We start from the raw sequence: 27,946 nt of genomic DNA, 5'->3' as shown, positions 1-27,946 counted from the left end.
CCCGTCCGACCGCTTTCCCTGCACAATCAGCCCGCGGCGCGTTTCGGGTTGCAGGCAGCGCTGCGCGCAACGCCCGGACTGGGACTCGTCGCCGAAACCCGAATACCCGGACGGCCCGGAAACCGAACGGAACGACGCACGCATCGCGCGTGGGCGGGAGGGCGGCCGCATGAGGCGTAAAGAACTACCGCTTGCCTGTCACGTGAGGGGGCATCTCCCATCAGTTCTTCCTTTTTATTTTCTATGACTAGGGTTCACGATAGTCACGTGACGCTCCCCCCTAAACGTTTCTTTCCTCCATGTTCAACAAGAATGACTTTTTTTTCTTCGCAAATCATTCATTCTTGATAATCAAACATGTATCAACGACTTTACAGTCAAATGGTTATACTTGCGTCCTTTTATGTGAGTAATATTGGGTTAAAACAGCTGCAATATTAGGAACTATTCTTTTGTAACCGCGAAGCGTCAGGAAGCGGCGACACAACGCTTACGTTCGCAGTTTCTCCCGAGTTCTTAGCCAATCAACAACTAAAAGCCACGTCTTTTCCATTTCAAAATCACACTAACGGATTTAGAGCAACGTGCCGTTCCTTACATCTAAAGCAACCTACCACGTTTACGGCAATGTGCCGTTCTTTACATCTGTGTTGCGGATCGTCGAGCAGGCACTGTTCACCAAAGAGGTTGACCATTTAAGTGCAAATACCTTGGCTTACAATTTATAGCTCTAAAATATTTCACCTGTAATGTACTGCATACAAGCTGATCTGAAGGAATGTTGCTAACAAAACACCCTATTCAGTTGTTTAGATGAGTGCCAATATTTATTTTTTCCAAATGTTGGGCGAACAGACTGGTGCGGGGTTTCTTTTTTTGTGGCGGTTTTCTTGAGACGCGTGCCAATTAAGAGCTACCCTAACTGAAACGCAACAAGGTGATTACACATTTCTAAGAGAGAAGATCTATGTTGAACTGACACAGATTGATTATTCATATAAATTATTTGCATAAAGTAGGAGGCCCAGGTTTTAAGGCTTTGTCAAGCCCGAGCCTTCAAGCTCCAGTTTTCTCCATATGTGTACAAGCATCCAACAAGTATATAAACATGCTATCTAAAAACATTATCCTGTAAGGAAATCACCTGCAGCATCGAAAGCAGCATAGGGTAATTTTAACCGTATTATGCGTTAGCGATAAGGGCTTTATTCTTTAAAAAAGCGCCGTTGTTTGTTTGTTATTTTGTGTGGTTGTTAGCGTTGTTCTCCTGTCAAGAAAATGGTCGCCGCTGTAAGGAGTAAACGAATAAAAATTGCTCGCGGCACTTCAGTCTGCTTACCTCGATTGGAAGCGAAAGACTCGCGACATTTATTAACAACTTGTTTACTGCCAGATTTAATTTTGTTTCTTAGTTCTCTGGCACGAATTACTTCGACTCCTTTCTTTGCTGCTACATCGCTGTCGCGTCTGTTTATTCGCTTTCATTGCGTTGTCATACTGAGCAAATTACGTTAGACAGCAGACCGGCACAGTCCACAGCCTTCCTATAATGTTCTGCATGGCTGGTCTGCACCTGTTCTACTGACGCGCCATCACGTTCAGGTGTCACGCGGCGTGCACTAGTCACCAACGTCTGCGTTTAAAAATCACAGTTTTTTTAAAATTTCGTGAACGGGGAAAGCTCCTGATTCGGGGCCGGTCTCTCAAGTGGGCATGTCCTACGAATAAAAGAATAACAACAAGGACAACCTTTGTTCGACTGCTCGCAACGTAGTAAATAAAACAGATGGCGATATACCGGCACCGACCCCCCGTAAGGCCAGTTTTGCAAAGAGTGTCATGCGTATCTCTTATCCGACAAACAGGGAATACGTTTTTTTTAGGCTCCATTCATCAACACTGCCAGTGAAAATAACGTTCCGCGAAAAAGGGATGCCTATTCCTTGTTCGGACAATTGCCGATGAGATATACCTACTAAATCCATTGATCATTCTTTTCTTTTGTGCGGGGATGCTGTGTTTTTCCTGGACAATTTGGTACGAGCTGTTGGAAACATCATGGAAACATTCATTTCTCTCCTGTTGAAGATAATAATAGGCCGCTCGATATAGGTTGCGGAAGTTCCGCATGAATTACCGGCATGCATATTCTCGTCGCGCATTTTTGGGGAGCTGTCTTCGTTGGTGCTGACCCGTTATAAGGCGCACAGTAACCCACTACAGTGGCTGCATCTGTTGGATGCGTGTCTGCATGCCGGAGTTTTGGCGGCAGTGATGTGATAGAGGAGTCGGTAGGGCTCTCACGGGCTCTCCTAAGACTGAAGCTCTCTTAAGACTGAAATCCCAGCGAATCCCGCAGGTCTTTTTTATTTGTTTACCCTTTACAGCGGCGGCCATTCCACCCCCGCCCCCTCCCCACAACAACAACACTAAGTCACAACATGGGGCACTTAACGCTTTCACCTTAAAACACATGTGTGGTCCGGTGGTATTTGTGACCGGGTCTTTAGACTAGCATACCAGCAGTCTACCACTTGTGCTACCTGCGCTCGTAGTAAGCGTATAGCAACAGTTCTTCTTCTTCCTTTCTCGGTGGCACATGCACCCTTCGGTGATTGGCCAGAAGACGGGGGGTTTGAGGGGAACTGCCCCGGGTTCCCAAAATTCTGAAAAACAATGCAGTGGAAACGTGAAAGTTGTAAAATTCTGCGAATCGCGTTACACCTGAAGGTGTTGGTGCGTGAGTAGGACAGGTGCCCAACAGCCATGCAAAACCCAGAATTCAGATAGGCTGTGAAGTCTGCCAGTGTGCTTGTTGCCGTAATGCACGCCGTTAGACGAGGAAATGAAGCAAGAAAAAAGGCGCAAAGCCCGAAAACGAACACGGTGGTCATTGACAGACCATCCACAACCACAAGCCCAATGGATAACCGTGCGATACTTGGCCTCGACCTGAAGACTGCGTTTGACAACATCCACCACTCGGCAATCTTACAACAAGTATCGCGCCTCAACATGGGAGAACGCACGTTCCATTATATCAAAGACTTCCTAACCGACCGCACCACCACCATCGTGGCAGGGGATCTGGAACTGCCAACCAAGAAACTGGGGAGTACGGGCACACCGCAGGGGGCCGTGATCTCGCCGACACTGTTCAACCTGGTCATGATTGGAATGGCCGAACGCCTACGTGCCCTCCCGAAGGTCAAACACACCATATACGCAGACGATATCACTCTCTGGATGGCCGGGGGCACTGACGGCGAGATTGAGGCGTCCCTGCAACAAGCCATCGACGTGGTTGAAGAGCGCCTAGAAGACACGGGTCTCCAATGCTCTCCGGACAAGTCAGAGCTACTTCTGCTACTGCCGCGTCGCAAGTTCAGAGCCTCTCACATACCTGACATACAGCTCCGCACAAAGGACGGCACTACCATACCACGCGTCCACACGCTACGTGTTCTGGGTCTCCACATAGAGGAACTTCGTTACAACGGTCACACAGTAAAGCTGTTGGACTCCAAAGTCTCAAGAGCCATCAGTCTCATCAAGAAGATTTCAACTAAGTATGCCGGGATGAGAGAGCACAACCTGCTCAAGCTTGTCCAATCCTTTGCCATCAGCCATCTGGCCTATGTCGCGGCTTTCCATGATTGGACCGACCTAGAACGCAGAAAATTAGAGGCACTCATTCGCAAAGCGCACAAAGCTGCACTTGGTCTCTATAATCACACCAACACCGAGCGGCTACTAGGGTTAGGCGTGCACAATACACAAGGTGAGATCGTCGAAGCTCAACAGACAGCACAGCTCACGCGTCTCGCTCAAACTAGAACAGGCCGGGCAATACTGAAGAGGCTAGGGTATCAATGGAGGCTGCAGGAGGGTAGGGACTGGCTGCCGCTTCCGCGGGAGCTACTCCGACAGTTGCACGTCGCCCCCCTCCCCCCCCCCACATGAACCCAGAAGAGAATTACGAACGAAGGCTCGCCAGAGCCCGAGCGCTTACGGCCACTCATTCCATCGACACCGGGGCCTTCTACGTCGACGTGGCTAGGTACCCGGACCACAAGAACACCTACGCGACCGCCGTCATCGCCGCCACCACTGGCGAGCTCTATACGGCCGGCAGCATCGTGGCATCTACCACCGAGCAAGCAGAGGAGTTAGCCATAGCGCTGGCCCTCTCCAACCCAAACTGCACTACCATCCTCAGTGACTCGCGGACTGCAGTCCTGCGCTTCGCCGAGAACAAAGTACATCCGAGTGTAGTGAGGGTGTGCGGGGCCCTAAGACCATCATCGACGGGCGTGTGCATCAAATGGTTCCCAGCCCACATGGGTATGGTAGGACCCGAAGCGAACCGCAATGAGGACGCGGACCGGATGGCGCGTGCGCTCACTAGACGCAACGCCTGTCCTGCTCCCCTGCGGAAAACTACGACAGCGACGGTGAAGACTTCACCCCGATTAACACATACGGAGAGGTGCTGAGATAATTCAGAGAAACCAGAAGACAGTACCCAGGTCCCCACTCCAACCTCTCTAGGCAAGAGGCAGTGATCCTCAGACAGCTACAAGTGCGCGCGACGTGGACCCCGGTGGGGGCCAAACACGTGCATCCCGAACTACAACCCAGTGACGTGTGTGTGCTATGTGGTGTTACTCGCGCTACTATGGCGCACATGCTATGGACATGCTCAGTGACCCCGGAACCCACGGATGTGCTTCCTCCTCAGCTTGCTCGTGCGGTGTGCAAGGACGACTTTGACTCCAAACGAAGGGCCGTCCAGTTTGCTCTGGAGGCCCTCCAATGCCAGCAATCGAGGGCGCTGCCTCCCCTTCAGGAGGCTGGTACCCCTGATTAACTTCTAGCCGGCCAATAAAGATGTTGTTCTCTCTCTCTGGTAGCGGTACGCTTTCGGCTTATGCCCGACTTCAGAGTTCAAAGGTTAATTTCGTGGTTTTCTCACTGCGACGCGCGCCCTTTCTTTCTATACGTGATGTACAAATTCGGGAGCGAAAATTGAACTTTGTTCGTTGAAGTTTACTTGTAGCTGCATTAAGGTGCAGCACAATGTTTCAATGGCGAGCGTTTTAAAGTGGCGCACTTGGCGAAGGCGTTTATGACTTCAGGGAGGAAGAGAATTACGTTCCTTCACAAAATAGTGATGACTGTAATTCGCAGAAGCAAGTGACGAAGACCACAAAGGCGGTGGAGACAGCAGCTCTGCTGACACACGAGGAAACTGTGGGCGACTACGTGCTGCGGGCTGGAAGGTGTAGGCAGATATTTGGCCTTATTTCACTTGTTTCGAGGTTTCTATTGCCAATAGCCTTATTTTGAGGCCACACAACGGCAGTATCAAGGCGAGAAAGACAAGCGACAGTTGCAGTACCGCCGCAACCTCATCCAACAGCTGGTGGGTGACGTGGGGATCGAGCCAAAAATGGGGCCCCTCAGAATGTATGGAAGGAAAGGAAGGGTAGATAGGAAGAGTCAATTTATCTACGTGCTCCCAGACCAAAGCAGCGAGGCCTCTGCTGCTTCTGGCTGCAGAAAAACAATAAGAGGCAGGAGGAAAACACTGTTTTTCTGGGAACGCTGCTGTAACAACCCTGGCCTGCACCCAGGATAATGCTTCGAGCAGTTTCACAGGCTTCTCACGTTTGGTAAAGGAGTTACAAGCAGAATGCAAGAGACAAATAAACATCCTGTGAGTCTTTCTTGCATGGTGTGCGTTTTCTTGGCGGCGCCAGAAACTGGCAAAATAGTTCCTGACCAGGACGGTCGGAAAGGTGATAAAAGCTTCATACTGCAATGGTGTGGCATGTATCTCCAGGCGTTCGCCTTGAAAGCATATAGGGAGGCGTAGGTAAGTAGTCCGAGGAATGTTTTCGTGGAGCAGTCGAAATATTTCTTTAATCTAAAAGCTTATTTATTTTCTTTTTGTTTATTATAAAAATACCTTTATGTTACTAGCTTTTGAAATTCCAACTTCGGCAATCTTTACCATGGTTCAAGCCAAAACCATTTTTTTATTGAGGGAAAGAAAGCTTGCGACGTACGTATTTATGTGTACTTTAGGTTAGGAACCATGCTCGGTTGATTTTTTTATAACATGCCGGATCCATTGCTACACAGTGTTGAGTAGGTCGCCAACAGTACATGGTGGAGAAAGGAAGCACTTAAATAAACAGAAATTACATTACCATAATACGCAATCTCTCGTAAATAACTGTATACTGGAATTTATTAAAGACCATACCCTTAGATACTATCGCTCTCTTTGCTTCCCCTGCAAACGCATTGTCTGATAGCATCCCTTATGAATTATCTCCTCGGTCTTGCATCTCCTGCAGCAAAAGAACATCGCTCCGGCTGTGACAGAAATACCGGCAAGTAAAATTAGCAACGTCCGCAGAGAATAATGCACACCTGCCTACCGAGACTACTAGTGCACTCCAAGTTCTAGTGTTGCGTAACAGTGACTAAAATTTGCAAATATTGCCGTTCATTAGCTAGGTCGTCCACTTTATGAACAACCAGCGCGAGCGTGCGTGGTCCGAGCGGCATACAGTATAACTCCTAAGGTGGCAAACACGTTGTGGAAGTAAAACCAAGTGCGAAAAACAGGCACGAGAATATTTCACACAAAACCGTTTTCTTGTTTATGCATCTTCCGTACAGCCACAAAGAAGATTTCAAAAATTTTAGGGATATTTTACTTGTGCCACATATATTTCGGTATGCTTAGAGCTAGGTAGTAAATCCTGCCATACATATGTTTTGATCTCCGCTCAAGAAAACCTTAGGTAATATGCAGCACAGGCGAAGATAAAGACAAAATTATTTCGTATGTAATACCGACGCAGTTTGCTTACGCTTTTCGTGAATAGAGAAGGGCGGAAACAAATGCTCTGTGTGTCTTTATTTTGTACAGCTGTCAGAGGCACTGCGTTTCATTGTTACTAAACCTGTCAGACTAGCTGAGAGCATAATCCGAGCAACTGGGAAGATACAGAGGAACAGGAAGCAAAAACGAATTTGGGAAAGACAAACTACAAGTACACCTGGCACACAAAGCGCAGCGAGCATCAGGGGAAGAACATGCCCCACCCCGGAGAACAAAGGGCCGTAAATGTCAGCGCGTAGTAACCAAAAATAGGAAACTGCTTTCGGCAGCACAATTCCGCTTAGAGGAACCAACTGCAACAAAGACCCCTACGAATATCGAACGAGGAGAACAATAGGTTTTTCAAGTGTACACGAAGTACAACGACAATTTGGACAGGTCTCACGCAAACACAGGGCTACAATAACTTTGGCAATACCAGAAAATATTCTTAATGCTATGAAAAAATGAGCAATACAGCATTTTATTACTTTAGCCTAAAACTGATGCCCTTCACAAATTCTCCGCACGGAAATAAATACAACAGTGAAGGGTCCATAATTCTCAAATAAGCCCTTACGTTTAGGTTCCTCCGTTAAGTGTACTGGAATGTCACAGAAAAGACGTCGACAAGACGCTGCCAATAGTGCTCTTTTATATCTGTTCTAAACAGCGCTGGTATTTTGTTCATCCTTATTTGAGCATTGTAAAGAGCACGTTTTTATAAGAAACAAAATTTTGTTCCATGAGACCGTTTTTTTCCAGTACTGCCGATATGAAGATACAGCAAATTTATTCTATTCACGTGCCAGCCAGGTCGGTGAAAAAAAAACGTGCCCCCAGCATAGCTTTACATCATCTGCCTCCAATCGGGGATTGTTATATTAAATGGCGGCTACTGCCACTCGCTAAATTACACTTCCATAAAAAAGCATTGCTTGCGCATAAATGCTTTATGTTGAAGTACTTCAAAATTAGCTTACATTTTCCTGCGTCACTGTGTATTTTCTAAAAAAATGGGTAATTATGGAACCGCAAATATTTATATGCATAAAAAGTCAAGAGTGTTCAGTCGCTCAGCCCAAATTCATGTTCACACCTTTTCGCTTCATAGATTCCATCACATATCGCACCAAAGGGGCTGCGACAGATATCTGCAATCTAGCACAGCAAAAAAAAAGTTGGTCGCCATCCCGTTCTGCGAAAGTGGATGTCCAGCAAAGCTGTGGTAAACCGCGGCAAATAGGTGATGGGGGAGAATATGAAATATTTGTCGTCGTCTAGGCAGTCTTGTCGGTTAGTGTCGGTCTTGTTAGTGGCGGGCTTGTCGGTCTAGTGTCACTAGAGAAGAGTAGAGGATCGGCACTCTTTCCTACTATTGTTCTGTGCCGCCGCCATGATCATTAATCGTTTCCCTTTATGTGACATTTGTTTACACTGCGTCTGTCTGGGCAGCGCAGGTCTTAGGCTTCGCGTGACGACTGTACGACTGAATGTCTGATTTCCTCTTTAATAGAAGCCTCTACATGACACGAGCGGACGTTGAGACATCCCTCCATAACCTACCTCAAGGTGTCCCTCTGGGTGAGGTGGTAGCCCGGCTGTGTTTAATATTTCGATGATTGGCCTTGACAGATGTCTGCCGAAATCGGTTAAATTTTCCATGTACGATGATGATATTTGTATCTGGTGCTCGGACCGCAACAGGCGTGTGCTCCAGTCGAGGCTCCAGCGTGCAGTCAGCGCGACTAAAAAATTTCGCGCTACACGTGGCCTGGATATATCACTGGCCAAGTGCACCGCAATCGCCTTCACAAAGCGAGACGTCTGAAACTACCAGTTAACCGCCGCAGGCATACGGATTACTTATGTCAGCGATCACATTTTTTTGGGCGTTACCTTCGACCGCCATCTGACATCGACGCCGCACATCCTAAGCCTAATAGAAACGTTAACGTCATTCACGCACATTTCCGGCATGTTTTTCAACAGCACTGATGGATGTAGCGTCATCTCTCTTTTAAGGCCATGCGACGCCCTCTTCAAAGGCATACTTCGTCATAGCCTCCCAGCCCTGACTTCTCTACTCAAAGGGAATTACTAGAGGGGTTGCAGGCCCGAATACTGAGGATATGTATATGTGTTCCGAAGACTTCCACCACAGCGGGAACCATGATAGAGAGCAGGCGGCTTCCTCCCACTGCTTTGCAGGCAATGGAACAACTTCGGACGGCCACGCACGGGGCACCTTGAGTATTCATGGTGACGGTGAGCAGCGATACCGCGGGCCTCGAGCTGCCATACCTAAGTTGTATCCAACCATGGCGAGGTGTGGAAAGGTGAAGGGTAGAAGCCGAAAACGGTGGCCGTCGGAAGCCTGGTCAAGGTCCGGCTGATGGGCTCCCTGTCTGTCTACCAGGCAGGGAACTCCGGGACCTCATATACTACCAGGTTAAGGTCTGTAGTCAATGAACCCAGGATTGGCGTGAAAGTCACGAGTCAGTGGCCAGTGCGTGCGCGAGTAAACGTTGCTTTATGCATGACGCAAGAAGAAGCAGAACATAGCGCACTGAAGCAAGGACGCGAGACTAAATATATAAGCGTTAAAAAAGGCAAGAGGCTAACAGGAAAATGTCCGCAATAAAGAAAAGGAAACGTCCTACGGGGTATTGTCGCAGCCCCTCGGGGTGTTGAAGTCCCGACGCGTGCGGGGTCGATGGGGACGTCACGACGCGACTGGCCCGATGACTGGCTCTAGGCCACGTCGCATCCAGGCACGGGACGTCGGGAAGGCATCGTCGAACTTGCCGATGAGTCACGGCTCGATGGCGTAGCAGCGGGTGTGAGCGGAGGGTTCCATCCCCAGGTGAATCCGGACCCGCGCTCTCTCACCCAGCGCGTCACCAGCTCCAGCCACGGCCAGTCCACGGGTTGTCGTGATCAGCGGCGGACGGCTCACGGAGACAGCAGCGATTGCGACCCAGGATCTCGCACAAACACGATCGCAGGGCCACGCTCTCCAGCCCAGCGCGTCACAGGCGTCCACTGATCCCCGGCCCGATTCGATCTTCTGCACGCACTCGTTGCAGCTGCGCGCTCGGTCTCCTCTTTCTTGTCGTCCACCGGCACTTCATCACAAGGTCAGTGTAGAAAGAACCCCCGTCCCCTGCTTTATACTATGGCGCATGGTATTCCCAAAACCCCTTCATTCAAATGATCGGGCCCCAAAAAGGGCCCGCACTGAAGCAATTTTCAAGCCTATTTCAAACCTACTTTTCACTAATCTCGACAACTCCCATGCTTTCTAATAATGCAGGCAGCTGATAAGTCAGCGCCCATTACCAGCAGGTCTGTGTTCTTAGTAGCATAGTTTACTGAAACTCTCGTAGGCAAAAACTACTAAGCGAAAAAGGTAACCTCTGGAGACCTGCTTATCGACGTGAACAACAAGGACCAGTCAAGCACCCTTGTGAAGCAAACGAAGCAAAGTTAACCGACTTTGATATCACTGTAACTCCACACCGCACCCTCAACAGCTGCCAAGGTGTCATTTTCGAAGCAGAACTGATAAATGAAACTGACTCGTACCTCCTTAAAGGTTTACGCGAGCAGCGGGTAACTGCTGTTGTACGCATCACAATGAGACGTGACGGAAAGGAAATAAAGACAAACCACATCATATTAACCTTTGATCGTTGCACCCTGCCAGAGTCTGTCGACTCTGGCTTTATCCACCGCAAGACAAGAGTGTATATACCCAACCCTCGCCGTTGCTTTAAGTGCCAACGGTATGGGCACGGAACCAATATGGCCGAGTGAAACAAACGTTTGCTAAGTGCGCCGGACACGACCATCTGACTAACGAGTGCCAAACAACAAATTTCAAGTGCAGCAACTGTGATGGACCCCACGCAGCATATCCTCACTCTGACCAGAAATTCAAACAAGAAAAAGAGATAATCAACCCCAAAGTGACCCAAAAATTGTCATTCCCAGAAGTGCGTAAACGGTATGCAATGCTCCCTTCAGGGAGCTACGCCGACGCAGCCCGCCGGCGGGTAGGGCAGCGTCTGGTTTCCGCTGTTGCTCTGGTCACCGAAGCCGACTTGGTCCCGCCTGCGCCCCCCGAGGCGCTGCCTGTGGCAGCCCAAAACATTGTTGCAACTCCTGCTGCAGCTTCAGGTGTTGCACAAGAACAAAAAACGTTGGAACTACGCTTTTCGGTCGTCACCCCACACACTCCGGCAGCCGAAACACCGGCGGCGATGGATGTGGAAGCGCGAGCCCTTTCTTACACAGCCATGTCCAACATATCAAAAAAGTTGGTGGTCGGATCTCCTGCCGTTCCATCAAACACGTTGCGAGGTGGGCGTCGTAAAATCTCCATCTCGTCAACGCCTCAAAACTCCGATGACGACATGGATATTACGCCATCTCGGCCTGCATCCCAGTCGTCAAAAGAGCATCGCGGCAGTTTTGGCCGCGGGAAAACCCCCAAGCTCACCGAGTTACAGGCGCAGTGACGTAGGTAGCATCACCCAGAAAACCCCATACACAGCACCGTAATCCTCCTAGGCTTTTATGATAGCCCAAAGTATAATGCAATGAAACTGTAGAGGCCGAATGAAAAACCTTTGTGACATCTATGAAATCCCCCACAAACATCAGCCGAATGTCATGTCCCCACAAAAAAACATGAAACACAAACAAGCCAGCTTCCTCATTTATTACACAGTATAGTATTAAGGAAAGACAGACACAGCTGCACTCATTCCTCTGGGGGTGTAGCGATTGTCATGCAAAATCTGTCCCCTGTCAATTCATTCAGTTACTTACTCCTCTCGAAACAGTGGCTGTCCGAGCAATAATTTTAATAGTTTATTAACAGTCTGCTGCTTATACATTCCTCATGACTACTACCTATCAAGTGCAGATTTCGAGTCTCTAATAGAGGAGCTTCGAGCACCTTTATTGTTAGTAGCCGATATAAGGCTCATTGTGAACACTGGGTGTCAGAACGTACAGACACCCGGGGCCGCTTGCTGGAAAAGTTTCTTTTATCATCTGGAGCTTGCCTATTCAACAAAAAACAGCCAACATACTACACCCAAACACACCCCACATATTCGCACACTGATCTGGCTATTAGGTCTTCCATTCTTTTTTCGTCCATTGAATGGGAGGTCGACACTAACCCCTATGGAAGTGACCACTTCCCAGTTACCCTCATATGTCTAGAAAGAGGCCCCTGCAGTTCCATCTCACATGAAAAGTTCAGAGAATCCGGTGTGACTGGGAAAAGTTTAAGTAAAAATCAAAACTCTCTTACTAAACCATCAGCCACCTGGGCAACGATGAATCTTGTAGTTTTCTTACGTGTCATATCCTTGAGTCTGCACGAAGTGCCATTCCCCAAGCATCTTGTGGTACTTCCAATCTGAGGAGGCCTTGGTGGAATGAGGAATGCAGGCTTGGACGACAAACACAAAATAAGACCTAGGGTGTTCTTCGTAGATACCCCACTGCCCAGAATATCATAGCTTTTAAGCGCGCCAAAGCCATGGGAAAGCGCATCCGCAAAGAAGCCAAAACCAACAGTTGGAGGTTTTTTATATCATCTATTAATTCTTACATTGACACCGCCTAGGCATGGAATCAAATAAGGAAACTCAAAGGATACAAGACAAACAATTCACCCCTTGTCAGCACCACAGGTAACACGCTTGAGAACCAGGCGAACACGCTTGCAAAACACTTTAAACACGTATCAAGTTCGTCACATTACACGAGCACATTTATACAGTATAAAAAGTCCGCTGAGCACAAAACCATACTGGACAACAAGCCATCGAAGAGCTCTTACAACTACCTATTCTTGCTCCAGGAGCTTCAGGCTGCCCTGGCCACATGTAAAAATTCAGCACCTGGCCCAGACCAAATCTCATACGAAATGATACGAAACCTCCACGCAGACAGAATTGACGCTCTTCTTTCCCTGTATAATAAAATTTGGTTTCTTGGAAGCTTTCCACGGGTGTGGACGAAGTCAATAGGCGTACCAATTCTGAAGTAAGGCAAGGATCCTTCCTCTCCATCTAGTTATCGTCCCATCGCCCTTACCAGCTGACTAAGCAAATTGCTTGAAAAGATGATTGATAGACGACTTATGTACTTCTTATACTGGTACTCACCTACGGGACAGAAATCTGGAGGCTCACTAAGAGGGTCCAGCTTAAATTGAGAACGACTCAGCGGGCAATGGAGCGGAAGATTATAGGTGGAATATTCAGGGACAAGAAGAGATCGGAGTTGGTCAGGCAACAAATGCGTGTTGAGGACATACTAGTAGAAATGAAGAGGAAGAAATGGACGTGGGCAGGGCAGGTAAGGGGAAGGCAAAATAACCGTTGGTCATTAAGGGTAACAGAGTGGAACCCTGGAGAAGGCAAGCGTTGCAGGGGGCTGCCTGAAGTTAGATGGATAGATGAGATCAAGAAGTTTGCGGGGATAAATTGGTCGCAGTTACCACAGGACCGGGGTAATTGGAGATTAATGGGAGAGGCCTTTGCCCTGCAGTGGGCGTAGATCGGCTCGTGATGATGATGATAATGATGATGATTATAATATTATTATATTAATGATGGGGATGATAATGAATATGATCATGATAATGATTATTATTATTATTATGAAGATGATGATGTACTTCTTAGAATATCACGGAATCTTCGATAGCTGCCAGGCAGGATTTCGGTCCGGCCGATGCACGACTGACCAGTTGGTGGCCTTCGAGTCGAACGACAAGAATGCATTCGTTCACAGGCAGTACTGCATGTCTATTTCCTTCGATTTGGAAAAAGCGTATGACACTGCATGGCAGTACGGTATCCTGCGCGACGTGAACTTATACGGTGTTTCAGGAAGCATGCTGAACACACTAGAAAGCTACCTGTCTGAGCCTATCTTCCGAGTAAGAGTTGGTGCAGCACTTTTGGAAATACACACACAAGAAAACGGAGTTCCACAGGGCGAGGTACTGGAGGTACACAGCTGCACACTATTTATAATTCAGATGAGCACTCTTCGAAAGGCACTGCCGAGCACTATTTTTACTCCGTATATGTGGATGATATACATATCAATTTTAAATCCTGTAAACCTATCCATATCTAGCGGCAGCTCCAAAAGGTTGTGAACAGGTTGCCAAGTGGCCTGAAGAGAATGGCTTGAAGGTGAACCTCAAAAAAGTACCTGTGTTTTGTTCTCGAGGCAGCGTGGTATAAGGCCTGACGCTTATATTCTGAATGGTGCGGCCATTCTGGTAAAAAAGAAATATACATTCCTTGTTCTTGTGCTAGATGACAAGCTTATGTTTATTTCGCACAATAAACAACTAAAGAATAAATGCACCAGGGCATTGAACATACTGAAAATCTTGTCCCACCAGTCCTACGGGGCAGATAAAACGTGCCTTCTGCGTCTCTTAAACAGCTTGGTGAGGTCGCGCCTTGACTATGGCAGCGTCGTATATGCGTCCACCACTAAAACAGCCTTAAAAATGTTGGCTCCAGTCCTCCACCAAGGGTTTCGGCTTGCGTCCGGTGCCATTTGCACAAGTCCCATCCAAAGCCTATATGTTGAGTATAACCAATGATGCTTAGAGCACAAGCAGACGCATACAGCAGAAACGTATGCTCTCAAGATAGCATCGTTGACTTATCATCCCTGTAATTCTATCTTAACTGACACGTCGGCTAGCATTCCCTTTTCTAACCATCTATCTATAACCATGATATTCCCCTTCCGAACGGGAATGCAGCCACAGGAACTCCGGGTCTCATTTAATGACTTTTGCAAGACTGCTCCCGCCGACCTCGTTGCTCCTTGGGACGTGCGTCAAGTGTCTTGTGATGTATCTTTTAGACAAATCAGCAAAAGAAATGCAGCAGAAGAACTCATTTTAAAGCATTTTTACACTTGCAACAAACGTAGGTGTAAGGTCCACTTATGAGATTAGCGGCCAGGCGCCCGAGCTGCGCGTGATAACCCGCCGCTCTGTCTAGCGACGTAGCACTGCCAACACTGCGCTGCTGCCGTCGCTAATTCGTCATGGCGCGCACGGCAGACGGATCGTCTGGCCCACCGCATACCTCAAGGATAATCCCCGATTGAGAAAGCAAACAGCGCCACCGGATTCCAGGAACGTCTGCTCGACGCGCGAAGGTGGTGGGATTACCGGCGTGTCTCCATTGTTGTCGCGCCCTGGTCAGCATGACGCACTGTCACCGTCTTTCGCTTTCACCCCGCGGGGTCGCACGACCTGCTCGTTTACGAGCGTGCCGTTGACCCGAAGGTGGCGGCGCCTCAATGAATATTCCGTGGCGTGCTGAGTGACAGCTGTCTACGTGAATTCGGGCACTCCCATACGCGTGAACGAACACTACAGGGGCGTTCCCCAGAGAGGGTCATCTCGAGGTTTTATAAGGCTGAACTTGGCCGTTGGAAATGGTTCTTGTCCGAGCGCTGAGCTGGCAGTTCCCGGCGGGACAAGGAGTATCGACCGTTAACGCTAGGTTGGGAGTTGTGAGCCCCCTAGTCGAGGTTAAGATCGCGTCGGAGGTTCAGGGTGCAGCGCCGTACCGGGCAACTAGACGGACCTTGCGGCGAGACAGGGTCTCGGCCGTTGTTTCTCGAACGGTTTGTTTACGCTCTGAGAATAGGAGAGTTAGACGAAGTTGAGAAGCTCAAGTGATTTGTGCGCACTTGGAGCTAGCGTCTAGCTGCAGTTTGAAGTTTTTCTCTTTATTACTCATGTACCCAGTTATCCTACTGTAAAAAGCTGTATATAAACCTTCGTTTCATTTAATCAACCTCAACGCCTCGAGTTCGTCAATTCGACCGCCATCTCCAAGAACTTCAACACCATCGCCCTGCCAGCCTCCTGCCAAATCAACCGGAGCCCGGGCGATTGGGTTCCTGATCGACACCGGACTTCGGGGAAACGATCTTTACTGGCGCAGCCGACAGGATTTGGCAGAAGAAATCACCAGGCCGCAACCAGGGGCAGCAAGCAGACGCAAGCCCGCCTTCATAAGCGGCTGGCCGAGCTCCGCCCGGAGTGGAGCGCAGAGCCAAGCCAGCGCACGGGGCCAACGACGCAGCAGCCGACCACCGGAGGTGCGGGTGAGTGGGATTTCTTGCGCTTCGTTGTGGTGGTGTAGGCTGAGTCTGGGGTTGCATGGTAGTCACGCTGAGCATGCAGACGAGCATGGCGGAAGGAGACGAAAATTGTCAGACACATGAGGCGCCACTTCAAGAAGGAACGGCGGCAGGAGAGGTGGTCCAAGCGGAGTCTGAGGCAATAATTCTTAAACGAATGGAGTTGGAGTTTCAGGAGCGAGAGAGAAAAGAAGCGCGAGAGGCGGCGGAGCGAGAGAGAAAAGAAACGCGCGAAGCGGAGGAAAGAGCGCGAGAGGCGGCGGAGCGAGAGAGAAGAGAGGCGCAAGAATCGGAAGAACGCATACAAAAACTGAAGCTCGAATCCGATGAGCGGCTGCGAAGGTTGGAGCTGGAGACGAGGGCTGGCACGCAAACTCCTACGGGCTCGGACTCAGACGAGGGTAGACGGCCGGGCTTAGACCCGGTCACTCAGTGCGCAAAGGTCCTGAAAGGGCTTAAGCTGCCGTGTGATGCGGACATTGCGTTGTGGTTCGACGAAGTTGAAAGGCTGTTAGTGATGCACGGTGTGCCGGAGTCGAGTCGGGTCCATTTAGTTGTACCGGCGTTGTCGGAACGGGTGAGGTACATGTTACGTGGACTCGGGGACAGTGAGTGCAATGACTACGAAGTGGTAAAAAGGCTCTGTTGAAGGAGCTTAGGTTAAGCCCCGCAGAATTCCTCGACCGATTTGCAAAGGCACCGAAACGTAACGACGAAACCTGGTCGCAATTTGCCTCCCGCGTTGGCACCCAGTTTGACTACTACTTGGAATCGAGGAAGGTCGAAACAAAGGAGGAGGTAGTGGCCCTTATGGTGGCCAATAGAATTAAGAACCGCTTAGGCGCTGAGGGACTGGAGTACGTTCGCCTGCGCGAAGCAGAGACGTGGCTGAAGCCGCCAGAGATAGCTAACGTGCTGCAAACCTTCGAACAGGTCAAGGGAAGAGGTTGCGCTGTGGGGCGTAGAGATCAAGTATCCCCGCGCCATACCAACAGTGGCAAGCGTATGTGGATGTGTAGCGTCTGTAAGGGAGAGGGTCAACATTTCCGGCTGTGCCCGAAAATTGCTGAGAAGTCAGGAAACCCAGGGCGCAGCGCGCACGTGCAGAGAGTGATAGTAGAGGACGCAAGGTCAGTGCAGGCTCAGGATGCCGGCCTGACGAGCGGGGGGCAGCGAATTCTCCTGGCCGAGGTAAATGCGCTCGGAAGTATTGATGAGCTGAGAAAGTCTAGACTGCAGCACATGGAACTCGACTGTGCAGGCAAGACAGTTACCGCGACGGTCGACACGGGAAGCGAAGTTACGGTGGTGCGAGAAAGTCTAGTCCCACAGGACGCTATGCAGCCATCGGGCACCATCAGGCCAGTTCCAGCATTTGGCGAGTCGGTTAACGCGAGAGTGGTCAGCCTGCCTGTGAGTTTGAGGCAGGCCGTGTCGGTGCTCGGGGGCACCAAGGTGCAGCTAATCTGTGCTGTCACCAACAATCTCGCCGAGGGACTAGACTGTTTGCTTTCGAGAGAGGATTGGGAGCTGCTGACGAAATGTCACCCCAACCGGTAGTCGAACAGCACGGCTGAAACTTTCGCCTCCTCAAGTGGAGACCGCGAGGTCGGCACCGGGGCGATCTCGGAACCGGCGGCTGCCGTGTGTGAGATTACGGGAGAGACGGCACCCGAAGCTCCGGCCGAGGAGATTGATGAGGCAGTCGAAGTGGAAGGCCAAGGGCAAGGCTGCTGGCGTCTCAGCTGGCTGACGACAGCCTAAAGAAAGCTTGGGCCGACGCGAAAAGAGGGAAAGCCGGCATGTTTGTCTCTGACGGGTTGCTGTTTCATAGGGACACTATAGCCGGCGCTAAGGTAACGCAACTTGTGTTGCCCTGAGAGAGACGCGAGGAGGTACTCTTGCTGGCCCACGAGTCACTACGGGGAGGCCATTTAGGCCCCAAAAAGACGAAGGCTAGGATAAAATATAGCTTTTTCTGGCCCGGCCTAGAGGGAGACGTATCCAATCACTGCCAAACATGTCATGGCTGCCAAATCCGGGCAGATAGACGGCTCGGCGACCGGGTCCCTATTGTTCCCCTAACAAGGCCCGACCACCCATTCCAGGTAGTAAACGTGGACATCATCGGTCCCCTGGACGTACCGTCGGGTCGGGGCCACAAGTATGCGCTTTGTCTGGTGGACCTCTGCACACGCTGGCCCGAAGTCGTGTGCTTGCGGTCACTTACGGCGAAAGCAACTTGCGAGGCTCTCCTGACAATATTCAGCAGGACTGGCATCCCTGAGTTAATATGGTCTGATCAGAGTACTAACTTCACGTCCCAACTGACACAAAGCTTTTTGGAAAGGTTGGGCTTCCCGCCACGCTTCTCGACACCGGAACACCCGGAGAGCAATGGCACGATGGAGCGTTGGAATAGGGTACTTAAGAACATGCTGTTTCACGTCATCGAGAAGGATCCATGGAACTGGGATAGACTAGTACCGTTCCTGTTGTGGGCCTACCGAGAGGTACCGCACGACACAACCGGAGTCGCCCCGTTTGGCATGCTATATCGCAGGAACCCCACAGGACCGCTGGCGATCCTCCAGCAGAGTTGGACAGGGGAACTTCCCGTAACGAGCACATTAAAAGAGGAGCCAGCGAAATACCTAAGGCAGCTGCGGGAGCAGCTAGAGGTAGCGGCGGAAGTGGCGGGGCTTACGGCGAGCGCGCGCCAGGGCAGCTACGCGCAGGCGTACCATAGAACCGCGCGTAACAAAACGTTCAGCGTTGGCGAACAGGTCCTTTTGTTCGACACGGAGGGTAAACGTAAGACGGATCCCGAGATGGTTGGGCCCATTCACGGTTGTTGCACAGGAGAGGCAGCATTCATACCGTCTCGACATGGGGGAAAAGAGAACTTCGGTGGTGCAGGCGAACCGCCTGCGGCCTTACTACTGTCGCGTCAGTCACGTGGGGGTAGTGTTCGATGAAGATAGCGAGTTTGGGGACGTAGAGTGCGCCCCGCGCTTTATGCCGCCGTGTCTAAGTACCCTCCCCTTACCGATCGAGAAGTTGTCACACTTAAGTGAGCGAGAGGGCTCTGAGATTAAAAGCGTATTTGCAAAACACGTCGACCTGTTCGATGGAACGCCAGGACTCGCCGCGGTGGGGCAACACCGAATCGAGCTGCAGGGAAGTTATGAGCCAAAGAGGCTTTTTTCTTACCACGTTCCAGACCTGCTCAGGAAAGAAGGCACCCACCAGATAGACGAACTGTTAGAATTGGGCCTTATTTACCCAATGGAACGTGAGCATGCTCACCCGGTCGTTTGCGTCGGAAAGAAAGATGGGTCGTGGAGAATGTGTATTGACTACCGCAGACTAAATGCCGTGACTTGTGCTATATTCCTATGACACCACCGCAGGAGTTGATCTTGAAAGTAGGAAAGGCGAGTTTCATCATAGTTATAGACTTGCGGAGAGGCTACTGGCAGGTACCCGTAGCCTCTGAGAGCCAGCCCCTAACCGCCTTCGTCACGCACGACGGGCAGTACGCGTGGCGCGTCATGCCTTTTGGTTTGAAAAATGCGGCGGCGACATTTCAGAGGATGATGAATACGCTGCTCGCAAAGCACCGGGCTTACGCCATGACATCTGGATGACATCGCCATCTTTTCCTCTTCATGGGAAGAGCACCTTGGGCACGTGGACACCATCCTTGGCCTGTTACGCGGCGCGAAGCTGAATGCGAGCGTAGAGAAGTGCCAGGTGGCGCAAGGTCACATTAAGTACCTAGGCGATATAGTGGCTAGTGGAACGCACGGGCCTGACCCAGAGAAGCTGGCCGCGGCCTAGAACAACCCACGACTAAAAGAGAGCTTCGAAGTCTCCTCGGCCTTTGCGGTTCTTAACTATAGAGAATACGTCAGGGACTACGTCGAAATAGCCGAACCGCTCACGTCCATGACGAAGCGAAGTGTAACGAACCCGATCCCTTGGGGCAGCGATGCCGAGCGAGCATTCCAGCAGCTCAAGGAGTCACTTTGTTCAGCCACGGCGCCGCACACCCCTGACCCGCAGCAACCCTATTGGCTGTTTACCGACGCGTCTGAGATCGGAGCCGGAGCGTATCTGGCGCAAATCGAGAAAGAGGGCCGCGAAAAGCCCATTACGTTTGCCAGCCATCGTTTCACTCCAACCCTAACCCGCTGGTCAACCATCGAGTGTGAGGCGTTTGCCATCATTTGGGCGTTGAAAAAGTTTCATTATTGGGTTTTGGGGCAGAAGTCAATGTCTTGTCTGCGCATAACCCTCTGTCTTACCTGACGACCTGTACGCCTCATGGGGCTAAATTGTCAAGGTGGGCATTAGCCTTGCAACGCTACAACGTTGTGGTTTCTCACAGGAAGGAATCAAAGAACGCAAACGCTGACGCACTGTCGCGCCTTCACAATGTCGCTTGGGGGGGCCACCATTGAATCGCCTCCCAGCCTTAACACCGCCACGACGGACGTGAACATTCCCGTTCACCCGTCCTTTTTAATGCAGAGCATTTCTTAGCCTCGCCTGTTCCTGCGTCGGACGCTGTCAACAGTTCCGCGTCCGCAGCAGGTGAGCCTCTCCTTCCATCCTCTCTCTCAACAGCAGCTGGCGCGCGCATGCGTCGTAGTCAGCCCGTTCGCTCCGTCGCGGTCTCGGCGTAACAGGTGCGTGATAGCAGCGCGGTAGGGCGTGGAAGGGCGCGCGCTGCTCGCGCATGCACGCTCTCCCCGCCCGTACTGCTCTCCCTCTACTGCGCGCACTGCAAATATAGCGGCTAGCGGTCGCTCGTGTTTCAGTCACTGCGTTGCTCCTTCCGTCCTTGGTTGACGCTCGTGCCCACGTGTACTCGTGTCTGCTACTCCAGCATCACGGAAGAAACGATGGAAGCAACACTGCCGTCAATCAGTACTGAGGCCCCAATGCTCTGCATTTACTCGTGTTCCCCTCGCGGGAAGGCGCGGGAATTTTTTCGTTGGTGATGTGTGTGTGTGTGTGTGTGTGTGTGTGTGTGTGTGTGTGCGTGTGCGTGCGTGTGCGTGTGCGTGTGCGTGCGTGCGTGCGTGCGTGCGTGTGTGCGTGTGTGCGCGACGAGAGGCCTTGAGGGCTCGATCCGTGCACAGAATTGTCGATCCGCGCACTGAACTGAACTTTCTGTGCACCGCAAGTGAGCGACAGCACAGCCGAACATTCTTGAATGAACGTTATGAGGCTACGCCGTCAAGGAGGACATTTGCGCGCGTGCGCATAGTGGCAATGCAAACTTTCTTAACGTTTATTTTGTTCACTGCAAAATTGCCCGTGTTCTTTGCCAGTCCTTATTCCTTTTGTTCTTGTTGTCGACTGCCGGAATGATTATGCGTGTTTGCGGTTATAGCGGGCATCAGTGTTTTGGGTTGAGTTGTCTCGTTGTTCGTGGCGTTTACGCGCTCCGGAGACACTACCCAATTTCTTTTTACCCGCACTTAGTGTTTTTAGCATTTTTTCGTGTGTTTCCTGTTTGCTAGAGTATTCAGTCCCTGTTGACGGCTAGTGAATAGGTTGTGTTTGTAGTTTAGGCGAGAGAGAGTTCGGATCAGCTGCAGAAATAGAAGGGGGGTCATTTGTGGGTATACCTAGCTCCTTCCACGCGTTTATTTTGTTTGTTTGTTCCGCTGTTATTGCGGAAGGAGAGATGAAACAAGTGGCCCTTTTAAATTCTTTTCGGATTGACTGCACCAAGAGGTGCAGTAACCCACTTAAAGGGGGGAGTTGTAAGGTCCACTTATGAGATTAGCGGCCAGGCGCCCGAGCTGCGCGTGATAACCCGCCGCTCTGTCTAGCGACGTAGCACTGCCAACACTGCGCTGCTGCCGTCGCTCATTCGTCACGGCGCGCACGGGAGACGGATCGTTTGGCCCACCGCATACCTCAAGAATAATCCCCGATTGAGAAAGCCAACAGCGCCGCCGGATTCCGGGAACGTCTGCTCGACGCGCGGAGGTGGTGGGATTACCGGCGTGTCTCCATTGTTGTCGCGCCCTGGTCAGCATGATGCACTGTCGCCGTCTTTCGCTTTCACCCCGCGGGGTTGCGCGACCTGCTCGTTTGCGAGCGTGCCTTTGACCCTAAGATGGCGGCGCCTCATTGAATATTCCGTGGCATGCTGAGTGACAGCTGTCTACGTGAATTCGGGCACTCCCATACGCGTGTATGAACGCTGCATGGGCGTTCCCGAGAGAGGGTGATCTCGAGGTTTTATAAGGCCGAACTTGGCCGTTGGAAATGGTTCTTATCCGAGCGCTGAGCTGGCAGTTCCCGGCAGGACAAGGAGTCGCGACCGTTAACGCTAGGTTGGGAGTTGTGAGCCCCCTAGTCGAGGTTAAGATCGCGTCGGAGGTTCAGGGTGCAGCGCCGTACCGGGCAACTAGACGGATCTTGCGGCGAGACAGGGTCTCGGCCGTTGTTTCTCGAGCGGTTTGTGTACGCTCTGAGAATAGGAGAGTTAGACGAAGTTGAGAAGCTCAAGTGATTTGTGCACACTTGGAGCTAGCGTCTAGCTGCAGCTTGAAGTTTTTCTCTTTATTACTCATGTACCCAGTTATCCTACTGTAAATAGCTGCATATAAACCTTCGTTTCATTTAATCAACCTTTTTGCCTCGAGTTCGTCAGTTCGACCGCCATCTCCAAGAACTTCAACACCATCGCCCTGCCAGCCACCTGCCAAATCAACCTGAGCCCGGGCGATTCGGTTCCTGATCGACACCGGACTTCGGGGAAACGATCTTTACTGTAGTCCTACACTACTTTTTACACAGATGCTTCGAAATCCACTTCTGGTGTCTCAGGCGCTGCACATGGCCGTAACTTCACTAGTACAAAGACACTGAACGCAAACTGCAGCATTTTTACAGCAGAAGCATACGGAAGGTTATTTACGGTAGAGTACAACACAGAAACAAATATACAGCAGTCTGTTATCTCTACAAATTCTCTCAGTGTCGTGATGGCATTACATTTGGAAAAACCAAGTAAAAACCCTGTATTAAACAAGCTGATTATGAAGATAATGTTAGCTTATGCTTTAGATATGACGATAGTAGTGTGCTGGGTGCCGGGGCAGAGCAGGTTATGGGGGAACGAAATCGCCGACCTGTATGCTCCGGCAGCTGTCCTTCGCACTCGCATGGATGAACCTCTGGTTCCAGATCTGGACATGAAACGAGCTATGCGACGGAGACTTGGTGAAATGTGGCAGCAGGAATGCAACCAAAAATCCAACAACAAATTACACACAGTTAAACCTTACATAGGCAAGTATCTCACCGAGAAATAAGATAGATTCACAGAGGTATTCATTTGTAGACTGCGGATAGGCACACACATGCCACACGCGCATATCTTTTGAATGGTGCACTCCCACCAGTTTGTGGCAAGTGTGGGAAACGGCTCTTCCTTTCTCCACGTGTTAACTGAGTGTACGTCTATGAATGATGCCAAAAAACGACACTTCCCTAAACTCTACACACGCAATATTCCACTACACCCTGCACTAGTCTTAGGAGATGAACCAATGTTCTCTTACAAATGTCTGAACTTATCTTGCAGATGTCAATTTGTTAAAACTCGTTTCTACAGGGCGTGACTTCAGACCTCAGACTCTCTCCCATTTCAGGGAGGTTCTGAAGACTGTTTTGTGCGCACAGGGAGCCTGGCTGCGCAGCATGCTCTGAGGCTCTAGGCGCCCTAATGTGTCAACCATAGTTCCTCTCATCCGCATCATCATCATTTTTATGTTTTCGTCTACGAGCCCTCTACACCGATATATAATTTTTTAGGCAGTGGCATGCCCATGCTCATTTCATACACATTCTAAGTACAAACCTGACATAGAAGGACCACCTAACAGAGTCTTGGCGCTCTTTGGTCACAGATACCCTTGCGCCATAAACACAAACAAAAAATTACGCCCATCTTCTCGCGAGGGAACCCTGGTGTGATGCGACGCATCGGGGGGTTCAGTTGGTGTTTTTGTTGGGTTGATGCTCTAAATCGGGTGAAACGTGCTGTGACGCGATGTTGAACGAGAGCGAGCGCTGACTGAACCGCCGCAGCGCGCTACCCGCTTTATATTCACAGCGCCTGAAGGAGAGTAGACAGCGGAGGAGAGTCGGGCATGCGCGCACTTGCGCGACGGGAGCGGAGCGAAGCGAGCGAAGCGCGCGCACGCAGCTGTTGTTTATGATAATGAGACGGAGCGAGAATGTTGCGCACAGCTGTCGGAGAGAATAGCGGAGGAGAGTCGCGCATGCGCAGGTGGCGTGCGGACGCCGCCGACGCCGACGCAGGAGGGACATGCCTCAGAGAAAAAAACTTACTCCCACCTTCCCTCGCGGGAACCCCTGTGCAGATGCGACTCATAGGGGGTTCCGTTGTTTCCGTAAGGTTGATTCTCCAATCGCGTGAAACGTGCCGGGAACCCCCTGCCCCGGCTATCACGCAACGTGGCGCGGCTATGACGCAACACAATCCAACACAATCCACTTTATCCCAATCCAATCCAAATCGAATCCAAGCCAAACCAAGCCAATCCAATCGAATCCAATCCAATGCCCCTCGCGAGAGGGTGTTCGCTATCAGAGAGGAGAGGGGTGAGCGGCGGAGAGCGCAGCTCGCACAGCGAGGAGAATGCCGAAGGGGTGTGGACGGACAACGACGCCGTATGGAGGGACAAAACGAGTGAATGAGATGCAGTCGCACCTAAAACTTCGGACGCGCCTGCGCGTTGTGGCAAAACAACATGGACATCCCCTTGCTTCCGCCTCGGTCTCTGAAGTCCAGCACGATCTGTCTTCCCAGTATCAGCCATCAGCCTCTTCTCCTCACCCTCCGTGGCTCTTTCCTCTAAAGAAAATTGTCACCGCGGTGCCTAGATTTAAGCGGAAGGCGGATATACCAACCCCGGCTACGAAGTTCTTTGCCTTCAGATATACATTGATATAGGGCACGCACCGTGTATGCTCAGGTTAAAACTGAAACCAACCATGGAAATTCATCCGTGTCTTTCAGACACTGGCCACGATATAAACGGGAAACGCAGTGTTCTGTGCGACCGTGTCGAGAGTAGAGACGTCTTGCAAACATCTATCCAAGAGACACACGCTAACCGTGAAGATCGCGATGCCGCATGTAGTCGCCTGCCTCGCAAAATCAGTTGTAGCAGCGAAGAAGCAAGCTTTACTTTATTTCTATTAAACGACACGGCACCACATAGCCTAAGCGGAGAGCTTCGCGACATTAACCGTTATAGCACCATTCATCGCTGCTTCACGAGACACGCGAGTGGCAGGACGTACTGCGTTAGTTGATTCAATTGGCACCACGGTGTCAGGCTTTCAATCGCGGCGACACTATCTGAGGTGGTACCGACGATGTGATAAAACAACTGCCGCCATTTCCTTGCTGCCAAATAACCGTCTCGAAGGTTTTAATGAAATGAAGAGACACAGTTATAAATTCGACTGGTAATAAAAATGAAAAGAACCACCTAAAGCAATATCAGGCGCCTTAAAACATCAGGGTTGTCAGCTTTTATGAAAAATAATAATTGTGACCTGCTTATACATTCTTCAAAATGCTACTTTCAAAGTTATGCTACATTAAACTTTCACAGTCTTTACCATGAAAGGTAGCAGGCTGCCCTGAAGATATATTCCTCATGAGGCTCTTCAAACACTGTGGATGGACAAACTGTTCGATTCACAAGCGTTTGGTATCTTTGAAGCCATATGTCAAGCTTTCCTAGAAGCATTTTCATTTCTGATAATCCCCTGAAGCCAACAATATTCCACAAGGTACATTGCGCAGTGATGCGGAAGTCCGAGTGTCTCATATCCAACTGCAGTGAACGGCTGCATAGGCGCCTTCAATCGTTGCTGCACCTTTTCAGACCACTCTGCAGGCACAATATTACACGAAGACGAGCTCTATTCAACTCATTTAAAAACGCGCTACATGTCATGCAAGAATTTGATTCTTTAGTCCAGTCCTTCAACCTATCAGAGCACAGAACAGGGAAACGGCGATGAAAGGCTTAACTCTTGCCGCCTCTTGTTAAGGCGCCGTAAGCTGCTGCACAACAGTTTTCTATTCTCACTACACCTTTTCAGCCAGCAGTAGCGAAGTCGAACTCTGAAGGCCCGACTTTGAATCCATATGGATTTGCTGCACCAGCTAGTGTTTTTGTTTCCTAATGCTGCCTTAAAGCCAGAATCAGCTGAGTATACGTGAGAAGCAGTGAAATCACAACCTGAAGGCCTGGCATGCACCGTTCCAAAATATAAAATAATCGTCCTCACTTCTCACTATAGCTTTCAAGCCAGAAGCAACAGCCCAACCTTGCGAAGGAGTGATGTAGCACCTTGAAGCAGGGGCGTCAAAGCATTACAACCTGCTGAGCAAATGTTGCCATTTCTTTCTGCAGCTGGCCAGAAGCAAGAGTGTAATCGAAAACCTAAACCTTATGCACTGAATAATCGCAGTTAAGCCATTATGATATGCCCCAGCATTGTTTTCTATTACTGCATCTGGACGTCCAGAAGGAATAGTAGATGCTCGAGAAGCAGGGACATGGATATAGAAGGGCTGCTGTAACACATGTCTACCTGCAACCCAAGTTACAATAGTTACAGAAGCTCTTCAACCCAAACAGCCTTCAGATACTGTTTGATGCTTCAACAACAAATGCATCCAAGTGCGAAAAAGAGGTGTTGAATCTAAGTTAAAACTTCATGGGCAGTCGCTCAAACATGTGCCTCGCTCTGTAAAATAACAACAGTCTATCATGAGAGAGACGCTGGAATTCTGAATGTCTGGCAGTGACTGTTACAAACCCCTTTGTTGACACTTCAACGCAAACTGTTAAACTTTGTAAATTCTTCAGTGCACAAGCACTAAAATGCCATAATTATACTACAGCCATAAGTATGAAACACAACCGCAATAAAGAAATTTTTATTACTCATGAAGGCCACCGCAAACACTGCATAAAGATTAAGGGACCAGAAACAGGGCTTTCATTCCTTAGAAGTAGATTGAGCTATCCCAAAACAGTTTTAATAGCTGACGACACTTATAAAAAATTCCAACACTACAGACAAAACACAAGGCCGTTTTAGCTCAACCTACGCATAATAAGCTTCTCTAATACCACTTTGATTAGCAATGGGAGCATACGAACGAGTAGCGTAGCAGGCATAATCAAACACAGGAGTCATGTGAATTTTAAGCAATGCAGTAAAACTGCTGAAATGATGCCGCGGTGCTGCACACTTCAAACTTTTTACAATGACGGTGTTCGAAAATCCAAAATACTGCACTCCAAGTGCTTAGTTATCCCTTTTATATGTTTGAAAAAGGACTAAATGATTACGGCCAACCACAGTTCGCCGCAGTCGATAGAAAAAGCCACCGTATCTGATTACCTGAACGATATTCGCGCTCGTTCATACTGCCTTTTTAAGCTCCCCAGCCTCAGACGGTTGTGTACGAACGTTTCGTTCTTTGATTGTCTATCCAATATGGCTGTAATTATACCTGTTTACGCCAGCGGAAAAACGAAAGCAAGCCACATCATGAATCCACTAGTTTATGACCAGCCAGAGCAACCTGCGAAGCCGATGCGAATCAGTAAGGAAAGCTTCTTGCGTTATTGCAAGGTTTTCCAACACGCTTCATAACGCGTAAAGCCGTACTAGAGGCCGTAAGTGACTAAAAACCCGCAACACACCTTAGCACAATTCAGAACGCCGTCCGGCGAGACG

The 27,946-nt window shown here is 50.0% G+C and overlaps 1 pseudogene; it reads left to right on the top strand.

The window, feature by feature from the left end:
• The first annotated feature begins 2,922 nt into the window (after nucleotides 1-2,922).
• LOC144146699 (uncharacterized) lies at nucleotides 2,923-20,583 on the top strand (annotated as a pseudogene).
• The last annotated feature ends 7,363 nt before the right edge of the window (nucleotides 20,584-27,946 follow it).

This window comes from Haemaphysalis longicornis, unplaced genomic scaffold (genome assembly GCF_048455015.1).
Source record: "Haemaphysalis longicornis isolate Haplotype H1 unplaced genomic scaffold, Haemaphysalis longicornis Haplotype H1 scaffold_7, whole genome shotgun sequence".
In the NCBI taxonomy this organism is placed as follows: Eukaryota; Metazoa; Arthropoda; class Arachnida; order Ixodida; family Ixodidae; genus Haemaphysalis; species Haemaphysalis longicornis.
Note: the sequence above shows the minus strand (reverse complement) of the source record. Positions and strands in the feature narration are given on the sequence as shown.